Raw genomic sequence first — 12895 nt, 5'->3', positions numbered from 1 at the left:
GTGTGTATCTGCCCTGGTTTCCTTAGCTGGCTGCAGCTGCTCACCCGCTGCACCATCAAGTGGAGGGAAGGGGAACAGCACTGCCCTCTACTCTGGCCCCTGAGATTCCATGAAATCTATTAACTCAGCATCAGCATCAGCATTAGCACACACAACAACACACACAGCTAGTGTCATACAAATATATAAAACCAAACAACAATGTTCTCAGTGCTATCAATTGTGATGTGGTCTGTGAAACTTCACAAGAGCTACATGTGTGTATAATTGTGTGTGTGTGTGAAATGTGAAAGAGAGATAGAAAGCATGACTGTGTGTGAGTGTGTGTGTGTGTGTGTGTGTGTGTGTGTTAGTATTGTCAGCCATTACTAAAAACGAGTGTGGGCAATTCCAGCAGGACCAATCAGCCTGATGAATGGAGCGCTAATTGGCGGCGTTTGTGTACCAGCGAAGAGGACTATACGCGCCAGTCACCACTACCATTACCTGCAGCTAAGTACTGGTGCTCGGCACACGCAATTATTACAATCATATACCATCAGCCTGTCCTCAAGGTAGTGGTTCATACTATAAGGCATATTTATTGCCCCTGATAAGTAGGCAATTAATCCACATGTCTAATAGCATAGAAGATTCAGTGGAAAGGCTTATAGCTACAAGGGGTTCTCCAGAAGCAATACTCTATTGATGCATGTGGCTGACAGTAGGAATTATTAGTCTTGAGATATCTTTAAATGTGCCTTGAGCTTTTTGTAATGCTTTAGCTTTCAGGCCATAACATATTATGCTATGTACATTATAGCAATCGGTAATTGTAACCGTGAAGGGCTGTTAAATGTCTGTGATGATGAAGGTAAATCAAGTACTATGCATCCACGCAACTATGGTGACAGCTATGAAATGGCGGAATGTGAAAATATAGCTGGACTATGTTCTTTATTTGGTCTTTGGTGCTTTATTTTTTTGCCATGCCAAGGATGGGTGTCCGGGTCAGAAACCTCAGGGTTGGACATCATGCCTGCATGCTAAGTGTGAAAGCACACAGAGATCTCCGCTGCATAAAAAACATCTCACCTATGAATGTTCTTGACATTTCCTCCTTCATTTCCTCCCACCCGACAAAGAAGGAAAAGCACGTATGTGGGCCCTCTCTGTGGACATAATACCAAGGTCATGAAAAGAATTTTAATGAAAGGCTTCCCATGGCAGAGTGGCATTGGGCTCCCAAGACGACAGTGCAGTATTTACCGTGTGAAAGCCAACTCTGGCAACAACATGACGACAAAAACAGTGGACGTTTTTTGCCACTAAACTATGCACACCCCGGAAACTCATTCAAACTCAGTGACAGAGAGTTCATCATGGCTCCTACGACTTGGAATGTGGCTTTGGGGAGAGGCACAGGGAGAGAGAAAGAGAGAAAGGGAGAGAGAGAAAGAAGGAGAGAAGGCTATGTGAACTTCAAAACCATGTCTCGTTGAGAATTTTAATAGGGGAAACAAAGAGGTGAAGCACGTGGGTGGGAAGGAGGAGAGCCCTGGGTAGCACCCAGCTCTGTTTGAGTATCTTATCAAAGCTGTCGCCGGCTCGACCTGGCTCGCTTCGCCCTTTTGACGTGAATTAAAAAGGGCCCACAACGCATGATTATTTGGGTGAGTGAGCAGCTCCGTGTAAACAAACATGGGCCGAGTCGGGCCTCTCGACAGTCACAACACGACCCGGCCCTGAGTGACGCTCCATCACCGCCGAGGAGATCTCCTCTCCCACCACCCCCCCCCCTGCTCCCTCATCCACCCCAGCCAGGCGGACTGGCTGCAGCACAAACACCGTGAAAGGGTTAAGAAAATAGATTTAGACAGCTGCTGTCTATCAGCAAACGCTTCGCCGAACTCCAAAGTGTGAAAAAAGGGGCTGGAGATAACAGCTCGGGTTTCAGGTATGTAAGAATCCTGGCATCCAGACGCTTTCAGGCGCTGCGAGTCAAGCTGAGACACATTAGAGGGGAAGAGGGGTGAAGCTATAAAACTAAATAAAGATGTTACCTGCTTTGTCTCACCAAGCTAGCTACCTATAACATCCTGGACAGCAGATGGAGTTTGTCTTGTCACTTTTTTTTTAGTTTAAAACGGAGTGATCCTTGGTGTCTGTTTTACTTTTCAGTTGCGAAATTGCAAAGGTGCGGAGAAGCGCCAGCTCGTGCAAGCTGAGGCCGCGTCTCCTGATATCCATTCCAGATGCTGGCTAGACTTTGTGGAGCCGCGAGCCGTGGCACTGGGGCTGGATTTAGTTGTCTTTTCCTCCAGGTGTGATGCCTCACGCTGATTCCTCCACATGTTCCGCTGGCCTTATCCAAACACGGCGAGTCCCGGTGACAGCCCTGGCCCTCCCCTCCTGCCCTCCCCGTGGCCCACCCACCGCAGCAGCAGCGGCAGCAGCTTGAGGATGGAGGCGGAGGAGGAGGAGGAGGATGGAGGAAGGAGGACTGGGGCTTTGACGGCTGCACTCCTCCTAGGCTTGTCCCCAGCCCAGGCCCTGGAGGCTGGCACCTGGGCGCTCCAGGGCATCGCTGACCCCGAGGGAGCAAGAACCCACCAGGGCTGCTGTTTCGTTTAGCCAAGACCTCCATCCTGCTTTAGAGCATCCCTTCCCAACCCCCCTCTCCTTCATCCCTCCTCTGGGTCGCTCATATCTGCGGCGGTGGACTGCCTTCACACAACTCATGCAGCCGTGACCCCTGCCTCAACCACGGGCCTGACAAGCCCAGTGTTTCTCTTGTAATGTGATCTTGGTCCATGCTGCTGTAAAGCGAATTCAACTTGTCATACTTCACATCCAGTCACCTTTTTTTTAAGAGAAGGACAGGCCGTTAGGTAATGCTTGGGAGAGGTTAGGAAAGGGAAAGTGAAAAATGAAAACAGAAGCCAAATTTGCTTAGTGTCCTCTCCTGCTGGGTCCCTACATCTGGTTCTATTAACAGTGTGGCCACACACTAAAAAATGAGGACATTCTTCATGCCGTGAGATTAAGTAACCAAGCGAGAGGCACACTTTCTTGAACTGTAAAAGTTTTCAGTGTAGCCTACTGACTCTTGAAGATTTCCCTCTATATGATTCAGTCTGTGATTACGTAGTTATACCAACTTAGAAACTCTGGCACAAAGAGCTTTTTTTAAGAGTGTGCTTTCAAGAATAAAAAGTTCCTAACTTTTTTTCATTTTGTGCTCTCATTCAACCTTGCTGGTTGCCAGTTGAATAGAGCGATGATTGTAATCACTGTGATTTCGCACGTTATGACCAAATCCATTTTCCTCTCTGGCAATCCTTGAATCCAAAGCCACCCTTACTGACTTATTGAAATGTCTATTGTGAGAAAGCAGCTTTGTTATCTTAACCCAGACAGAATATTTCTGATGGAGGAGACTGTTTCTCGTTTTGTCTGTGCATCTTTTTGTTCTATCAAACGATACATCTTGTGTCAAACAATACATCTGCCATTAAATTCTAGCCTGAAACTTCACCTTTCCATGAACTTTTACAAGTTCCTTTTGTATTCTCGTGTATTCATATGTATGTGTCACACATAGCCACATGGCTGCATTGTAATACCCACCCTTCTACCCAAAGCTGTGTTGAGAAGAATAGACATCACAAACATGGAAGTCTCTAGTTAGCCCACTGCTGGCACGTTATGGCCGATCTGAGGACACAGTGTGTTTTAAAACACACCAAGGAGCCTGTGCCAGAAACCAACAGAAGGTCTGGGTTTCTCTGTGGGAGCTGACATTTGTTTTGGTATGGGGTTTGTTATTGATGACTCTATTGATAACCTCTATCCAATTTCCATGCACCACAGAGGCCTCATCCTGAAAAATCGTCTAAGGAAGAAAAACTGGCTGACGTGACACAAAGATTCTACCCTCACGCAAAACATAATTTCCTGAATGATTGAGGGGCAGAGAGTGATTTGAGAGACTGCGTGCGCAGGGATAATTACATGTGCTGAATGAGACGGAGCTCCTTTTGTAAGTAAATGTTATTGTTCGCCGCTCCTTCCAAATGGAATTCCGAGACATCTTCTAAAGCAAAAAGACGCTCTCAGATGTTTGAGCGGCCGAGGCTGAGGCAGGACCAGGGTGTTCCCGCCAGGGAGTGATGGCACCAGAGACACATGCTGTTTGGGTTCTCCACCCCGAGCCCCGTGCCACTCGTGTCCGAGCCCAGTCCAGTCACAGTCTGCACACGGAGACAAACACCTTTTGGATGACATCATTTCCAGTCAACGCAACAGAGCTCTGCATGGATTCTCCGGCCGGGGCTCCAAAGCCAATCGGTTAGGGCCCTTGTATGGCCCCATTGCTGGTATTAATTTCTGGCGCCTGTTGGCTTGTGTTCCCTGGCATCCTCTGAGCATTTTTTTTCTGAAGCAGTGTTACTGGAAAGCTGGCTTGTGGGATCTGGAGTTGATAATCATTTCTGTCCAGATCTGCCAGCATCTGTACCAGAATTTACAGGAGATTTGGACTAGTGCTGTCTTGAGTGCTGTGCATAACAGTTTAAAAAAATAACTGGATGTATTTATCATCGCAGTAGAAACTGGAGTAACATAAACAATGTCTTTTTTGGGGTTGGCTTTTGGTTTCAAATTGACCTCTAACCTAATATTGAAACAGTGAATACCACTGTCGATTCTAACCTTGTTCAAAGTTTTGTCTACTTTATCTGCGTCCAGCAGGCCTGTTTTTGATAGTAACGCGGAGCAGACTGTGGCTAGCGGAGTCGTTTATATAGGGAATAACAAACACAATTTAACAAGACCTATTGTGTAAAAACGTAAACATCATGAAACACAACAGTCATGGTCTTAGGGAGTAATGGTCCAGTGGAGTTCATGAGGAGGTTCAGTTTATATTGGGCACACTTAACATACACTTAACAGTGATTCCTATGAGGAACAGTCAAAGGAGGTTTGCAAGCAGTGCTGCCGAGGTCTTATTAACACAAACCATCACACTGTATCAGGTTGCGCGCAAAACAATTCCAAAACGTACACTCTTCATAAACATCTGTTGGCATATAAGGGCATGTCGGGTCATTTTTCCCGGCTCAGAAGCACACTCCAACGCAAAGATAATGGCCTCTTCGCTTGTATATTCCCCCCCCCCCCCCTCTTCTCCTTTTCCATGACAAGGCATGGCTCGAGCTAGCAGCTCAGCTCGGTTTAATGTGTTTCTATTTAAGCAGAGGGGGAAAGCATAATGACTCACACCACATATACATCATAATTCAGGGCCGCCAGGACACTTGAGCGCTTCCAGCGGCAATCACAACACCACGGCTCGCAGTGTCGGCAGCGGGGGAATGTGCGCTGCCGTTACATGGACGTCAATGAAGTATGCGGCTGTGGGATTCCGGTGGTTTGGGAAGCCACAGTTCCTTGCCTATTAGGAAATGTTTAACAATAAATCAATAGGAGGAAATACTTTCCCTCTTTTACAATCCAGATCCCATAAAGTGTTTTTTGTTACATTAAGTCTCTGATATTCAGAATAAAAATTTACAGATTTTGCGGTGCAGACTTAGGGTGCCCGATAAAATTGTTTGCTGGCGTATTTGAGAGTGGAAGCATAGTGGCAGTTGTCGTGACATCAGCTCTGACTATTGTGACCAAAGAGAACAATAACATTCAGCAATGTCTTTCCAATAGCAATAAGCTATAACACCAGTTCCCTGAAGTTGTCACAACAGCTTTAAACCGATGATTAATAATGACAATAAAATAGCTAAACCCTAAAGATGAAAAAAGCTGCTGTCCAGTGATCAGTTGAAACCATTTGGGGCATCTCAGTGATTCATCCATCAATTATACTTTTAAAATAAACCGTGTGCTAATAGGCACTTTTTGGATATTCCACAACACACACATTCTGCCTCGCCACCTCACAGGGGATATCCCATTCAAATGTCCTCCTCTCCCCCTTGCCACTGAATTCCCCCACTCTTCCCCATCAGCATAAAAGTGCGAGAGAGTGTTGTCTTATTTCTCTCGAGTGGAAACGGCTCATTACCTCTCGCCTGTTCCCCTTGCTCCCGTGACGGCCGGAGCGTCTCGCTTGCATACTGAAGGTGACCCCATGTGCACCAGGACTAAGTTACCCCTCCCGCGTCGGCATCTGCAAAAAAATAAAAAATAAAGTAAATATATAAATAAATAAGTGAAAGTCTGTGCTGGTATGTTCTCGAGAGCGCCACATCTCATTTGTCACCGTCGCTGAGCCGGCTTGATGCGACGCGCAGGTGAAGGTGACCCTGCCTGCCGGCGAGACCGCGACTGGGGCACTGATGCGCGACCGACGCTTTTTCGTGTCACGCAATATGTCGCGCCTGTCGCTGCTCCTTTTTCCCTCTCCCTCAAGTCTGTTTGAAGGAAAAAAGTCATTTAAATGCGCGGTGATGAATGCCCTGCTCTCAGCCAAACTCACAAACACCTTTGATATGTTTCCTATGCATATGCTAACATCTCCTTTATCTTTGTGGAAATAAGCGCTGCTGCAGTTGAGTGGGGGGGGGGGGGCGGGGTGTGAAGCGCTTCTAACTGTGACACGGACGATCACAAGCGTACTGTGTTTCCGTGGTCTTGCCCCGGTGATGAACGAAGGTTAGGAAAACATGTCAATAAACAGGTGCTGCTTGGCGGAGGCTTGCGGAGGACGTGTGGAGCAGAAGAGTGTGTTTTAGATCATGGGTGGTGCTGTGGAGGTCAGTGATGCTGGAGCACGTGGCAGTCCTCCGCACATGGCTCTGGGACTGAGGGACTGAGACAGATGGCACCTGGTGGGTGACATACAATTAACAAACCTACCAGAATAGCTGGTTATGACACAGTCACGTAAGCAGAAGACGCAGAAGAGCGTTCGTCAAGACGGCTATTCTGTGCAAGTCAACATCCACTCTCTGTTACTGTGTTGCGCAAACATATTTCATCTTTAAGAGGCATTCGAGAAGGTTCAACTTTTCAACCCTGTGTCTGGGTTTCGTGTTGACGTCTCCAGGTTGAAACTCTTAGTCCGCACAGTATCCTGTGGGTGTCCTTAATCCCAACAGAAAAGCTTAGCCATTTCACAAAATTACAATCATCTGACTTTCGCAGTGAACACTGAAAATAGAACTACCAGAAATGAACTTCATCTAGACTTTTTTCCCCCTCATTTAGAAATCAACAATAGGTCTGGCCCAATTTTCATTTAAATATTGTCAGACGTCTGAGGAATGCGTCGCCACAAATAACACGTTTCTGTTTTTTCGGCTTTTAGCTTCAACATATAGTACACTCGACTCTCCCTACTCATCATGGTTAAGCCTGAGTAACAAATTCCTCTGCCCTGGCGCTGTCCCTATTTTAGCAGGCCCTGTCCTGTTAGCACATAGCTGTCATCTGGTTGAAATATTCCGCTGGACTGAAGCTGGCCCTGGTATGGCATTGCTCAAGCACATCTGGAGTCTAGACTCACTGGCTCTGTGGGCAGGGTTGTATCACTGCTGCATCAGGCCCACAGCCGAGTGCTGTTTACATAGGTGGCATACACACACACACACACACACACACACACACACACACACACACACACACACACACACACACACAAACACACACACACACACACACACTATCATCATCTGTTTCAACAGTCACACGCATGGCACCCACCCTTACCCCCAGCACCACTCCTGCTCCCCGCATCCTTGCCTTCGTCCGCTGGTGAGAGACAAGGGGATTATGGCAGAGTGTGTGTGTGTGTGTGTGTGTTTGTCTGTGTTGAGGTGGGGAGTGCGCTTCCTGCTGCCACCCCAAACTCACGTTGTTCCCACCCACAGGGGTCCCCAGTAACCACAAGCAAATGCTGGTTCAGAGAATCTGGCTCGTAAATCCTGACATCCAGGTTTTATAGCCAAGTCAAGATATTAAGACCTGGGACTGTGGTGTGTATGTGTGTGCATGTGTTTATGTATGTCTGTTGTGTGTCTCAGAGAAACACGAGAGAGAGTGTACAGAGAGACTAATTTATTTTCTTGAGAAATATTCTGGTTAATCTTCCAAATGGCCCCTCGGTGGAGTGGGGCTTGTCAGTGCTGCTGGGGTTTGTGCAGAGGACTCGGACTCAAAGAGCCCACAGCAACTGCAGGCCCTGATGCTTTACTAGGTTTGTACAAAAGTGCTGCCACTTTTAATTTACATCTCAGCACAAAGCGCCCTTAGCAAAATTACAGACACAAAATCATACTGAAGCTTTATATAAGAGGTTGGACACATTAGCAAATGAAATGTAAAACACATGGCTTGAAATACAACATAAATACTATTAATGCATTTTCCTTAGTGAAACACTTCCAGCATTGAGGATTATATTATATTCAATCTTTCGGTAGTTCTAAGAAGGGCACTGATTATGGTGTCCCATGATGTCAATTTAGGTCATCCTTACTAATGGCACTCATACTCGCTTCACCGCTGTCCACAGAACTTCCTCAGCCACACAAATAGATTCATCAATAAAAGATCACAGTGATATGCGAGGTGGTCAATACAATTGCAGAGGGTAGGGAAATCAAGCCTTTAATCGTATGTAACAATGAGAAATGCCCTTACGCCGTATGGATTTCTAGGTGGGCGCTAAATCGGCACTATAGAGTAGGCTACATTAGATATACTTGGATATTTTGTTTTTGCCTCACAGCAGAACGAATCTTTATGCGTGAGAGAAATGAGGTCTGACGTTGTTAAAAATAAGTGCCATTACTTCAGTTGCTGTCTCAAGGGCTCTTTTGCCAATTTCTGTTTTTCCAAAGAGTATTATTTACAGTTGGCTGCATAGGAGTTGTGATTACTTGATATAGTGATATAAAGAAAACCAGTACACAGCACTTGTGTACCTTCCCCACATCTGAATGGTTATAACTTGTCATTAAGTGAAATTGAAGCTGTTGAATGTTGACAAACACTTTTATGATCATTATAATCATTTGTCAGCTGTTATGAAACTCAAACCCTCCTCTCAAACCCCAATGTTTGGAGGCTATGCTGATGACAAGAATGAGAGGAAGCTTTGAGTCACTCCAGAGCATGTTGACCTTTACGCTGTGAAAGGACTCAGTCAAACTTGATCTTGTGAAAGTGCTCTCATTTCCCCCGTTTTCCCCAGTGAGTCCCGTGCTTTCTCTTTTATTCTGTGATGAAAGGGGAGGACCAACCAATTAAAGATTATGATTTCACCCCTCAGTGTCTCATGCATTAACACCCCCCCCCCCCCCCCTTTTGATTGCTGGCGTACTAACAATTAGCAGCCAACTCTTGTTTGTTATTTAAAACCAAGGTGGGGATCGGGCGCTTGACTTGGTTCCAGCTCTTAGATAATTCCCATTCACCTGGACCCTGCCTCGGCTTTGGATGCCCTTCCTTTGCGGCTTGAATCCCTCCTCTTTGTACCATTTAGCTAACAATAACAAGAGTCATTTAGCACAGATAATTACAGGGACGGGAGCCAGCATGTTCTCCGTGCGGCACGCTCCCTACGCTCCAGCATACCCCAGTGCCGTGCGGAGTCATGCCCCTACACACGGCACAGATCCTCCTTGTAATGGCCTCGGATAAAGATGACCCCCCCCCCCCCCCCTCTTACCAACACACACAAACACATACAATCAAATGCGCAGCAGGCTCTGCTGAAGGCGCCAGTGCTATCTCCCCTATCTCTTCCCAGGAGCGCCAGCATTCCCGAACACACCGGCGCAAAGAACTACCCGCACACTAGAAAAATGTGGAGATTTATGTCAGCGTAACACAATATCTCCCCAACCCCACCAGCTGTTCTCACTAGAAATGTGCATTCTAACTGTAGTTGTACTAACTGTTATGAATTCAAACCTTTGGGTAACTAGACAGTAAGAGAGAGAAAGAGAAAGAGAAAGACAGAGAGAGGAGACACATATGCTCTTCTAGTCGTTTTCATCTTATCCATCACGCTCAGATGTGGCAGCTCCACTGGCGACCCTGTTGTGAGTAAACAAGGAGAGAAGGGGGAGAGGATGGAGATACTTGGCAGTAAGCGAGAACGTTCGCTCTACCACAGCTCATGAGAAGCCACCACATGTCTTATACTATTCACTTTGGACTTGAGGAGTGGTGGTAAATCTCTCAAAGGATCCTTTCAGTTCCTGGTATTTCACAGGAGTTAGTTTCTCCATGTCCCACTTCATAATACATATATCGCACTGACACATGTGGGAATACATGTCTTATCTCATGACAGTGAAAAGTGGAAATGCATTAGAAGATACAATAAATGGTATGCTGAGCAAATCCGTTAAGGAGATCCATTATATAAAAATTGTATGTCTCTTGAAAGTCAATGGCCACAACGATTTAGTAGTGGAGGGGAGGCTTGACGCAAATTCTGAGTTGATTGGTCTAATTTCAACAGAGGGCAAGGCCTCTGACTCAAACAAGATGTGTCCTGGACAACGGCAACTCCAGAGTGACGAAGTCACACACTGCCATTAATTTAAACTCTGACACCACATTTAACACTCCATAACTTATTAACTAGGACAGGCTGCGGTAGCTTATATTATTACAACAAGTCAAGAGTTTGCCAGATTCTGTGTTTTGGAAGTAATAGCTGACAGAGTTTCGTGTACTTTAGTATACTGAAAGCGATTTTAATTTAGTAAGAGCACTTTTGAATTTCCAACATGACTTCTATCTTGCCTGTGCTCCCCTTTCTTGACTTGAGAACTGGTGAGGGTGAGACTGCTCTGCCTGTCTCTAACACAATGTTTCTGGGCTCTGTCTAGGTTTGGCCTATACTGAACTTAGATGAGACCATTATTATACTATGCGACTTAAAGATATTTGATCATCAAGTTAAATAACAGCTTACAGGATGGTACTAAGAAGCATTAGTAATGAGTTCCCATCAAAAACTAGCAAGCTAACTCGCTTAAGGCAAAAGACTTAACTGGGAAACACACAACAGCCAGGGGTGGCACTGAAAAAAATAGCTCAACTTGCTAATTGATGTATTTTGGTAATATGTTTAGCTACACCCTGCTGTAAAGTTTCACTAGAGTGGACAGGATGACTTGCAGTGATGACTGGTGTACTTTTCTGTGTATGTGATCATATGCGACCAATGAATCCTTGAATGTTCTACAAAGTAGTCTACAAAACATCTTTCAAAAATATGTTTAAAAAGCTGAATTGTGTTCTTTAAATATTTGTAAGCGTGTGCATTACAATAAATGAACATTTCATCTCACATAGGCTTCTGCCAACTAAAATGGACAATTATAAAGCACTTTATATTCAAAAATAAACAGAACCTTGATTTTGTTGAGTTGAGTCTCCAAACATATGCAACAGCTGTTCATATTGAAAGGCAACAAAATTGACATCATTTCAAACACATTGCACACACAGACCCTCAAGCTAGCTCATTGTTACACCTTTCTTTGTAATGTTGCAACAGTACTACTTCACTTCTTTTGGCACAACTACAGAACTCACATCAAAAGCCTCCTTGAGGGACACCAGGAGCTGTTCACCCACCATCTCCACTATCTCCCTCTCCCACACGCTCATGTTCTCCCAACATTTTCTGAACACATGTGGACCCTTAAGGAGGGTGCACCCCCCTCTCACCTCCACCCACCCTCCCTCCCTGCTGCCTCCATCACCTCCTCAGATCAAACAAGGTGCCTTCACGGGCCTCGTCGTCAGGCTCTGTTTGTCAGGCTCCATGTGGTGGTTCACACCCTGGGAGGTGGGAGGCGGTGGGGGGAGGAAGGAGCACAGCGGGGCCCGGGCTCTTTTTTAAACACGTCGCCCGCAGTGGCATCTGGCCACCCCGGGGCCCCGGCTTGCGAGCAGGAGAGGTGGCTGAGGAGCGTGGAGCCGCTAATGAAGATAAAAGCTGCGCCTCCGATCTGCCGCTGAGGAGGGAGCACTCTCGCCGGCAGACTTGAACACCATCGCCACCACCACCACCATCCCACACACCTGCCGTTCCCCCCAGACCCTATGCACTACCACATTTATGCTTCTTCACTGGATCTTCATATATTTGTATTGAGTTTGTATATTTTCACTTGAAGCTTGTTGTGAGAAAGTATCTTATTTTATCGACTCGTAAACTTGAACAAGGTCATTCTGTCTGCATTTGAAAAACAAAAGCTCAAGGTTCCAAGTACACCATCAGAACACTTTGATAATTTCTAAAATTCTAAATTTTTTAGAGGGACTGCTATATGAAAGCAGACAAAGCCTTCATAGGAAGGCTCATAATCAAAGAAGTGGAAGGGGACCCTTTAATGGATGAGATGACCCCATGACCTTGAGTTTGTTGGCACCATGATATTCCAGTTTAAACCAAATGATGTTTGCGTTGTACAAAACAGACGACACGGGTGACAACAAGATAATTTCAGCAGCGTCTCACTAACCAGTCACCAGTTTATTGTTGGCAGAGATAATGTAAGATTCCCCAAAGAGCTCCTACAACCCAATTTGTAACATGGACAATAAATTTGGCTGGGTGCAAAGATTACATGATGTGAATTGGATTAAATTGTGTGTGTCAGTTCACGGTGGGTAGCCAATTAAAACCAAATTTGTTGGGAAGTCTGTCGCGGCACTACTAGTGATTGAGTGACATTAGAGTCACAGGACCACTGTTCTTGTGTCACACCAATTAACATGCACTGATGGGGTGATGATAGGCATATAAGTGAAAGAGAGCACAGCACACACACACACACACAAAATAGTTTGTTCCAGATGAGTAAATATGGCCCAGACACTTTTGTAGAGCAAATGTTAAAATACTGACACATTAAGAAGCAAA

At 45.7% G+C, this 12895-nt stretch overlaps 1 long non-coding RNA gene across 1 annotated transcript in view; it reads right to left on the bottom strand.

Annotated features, from left to right (window-relative positions):
* Positions 1-5242: 5242 nt before the first annotated feature.
* LOC121693143 overlaps positions 5243-12895 on the bottom strand; it is a 28286-nt gene continuing 20633 nt past the window's right edge. Inside the window, exons 2-3 of the long non-coding RNA XR_006025423.1 lie at positions 6065-6169; positions 5243-5437 (exon numbers count right to left, since the gene is read on the bottom strand). This is a non-coding gene — a long non-coding RNA (uncharacterized LOC121693143). The remainder of the gene's footprint in view (positions 5438-6064; positions 6170-12895) is intronic.

Source organism: Alosa sapidissima, chromosome 19 (genome assembly GCF_018492685.1).
Source record: "Alosa sapidissima isolate fAloSap1 chromosome 19, fAloSap1.pri, whole genome shotgun sequence".
Classification (NCBI taxonomy): Eukaryota; Metazoa; Chordata; class Actinopteri; order Clupeiformes; family Clupeidae; genus Alosa; species Alosa sapidissima.
Note: the sequence above shows the minus strand (reverse complement) of the source record. Positions and strands in the feature narration are given on the sequence as shown.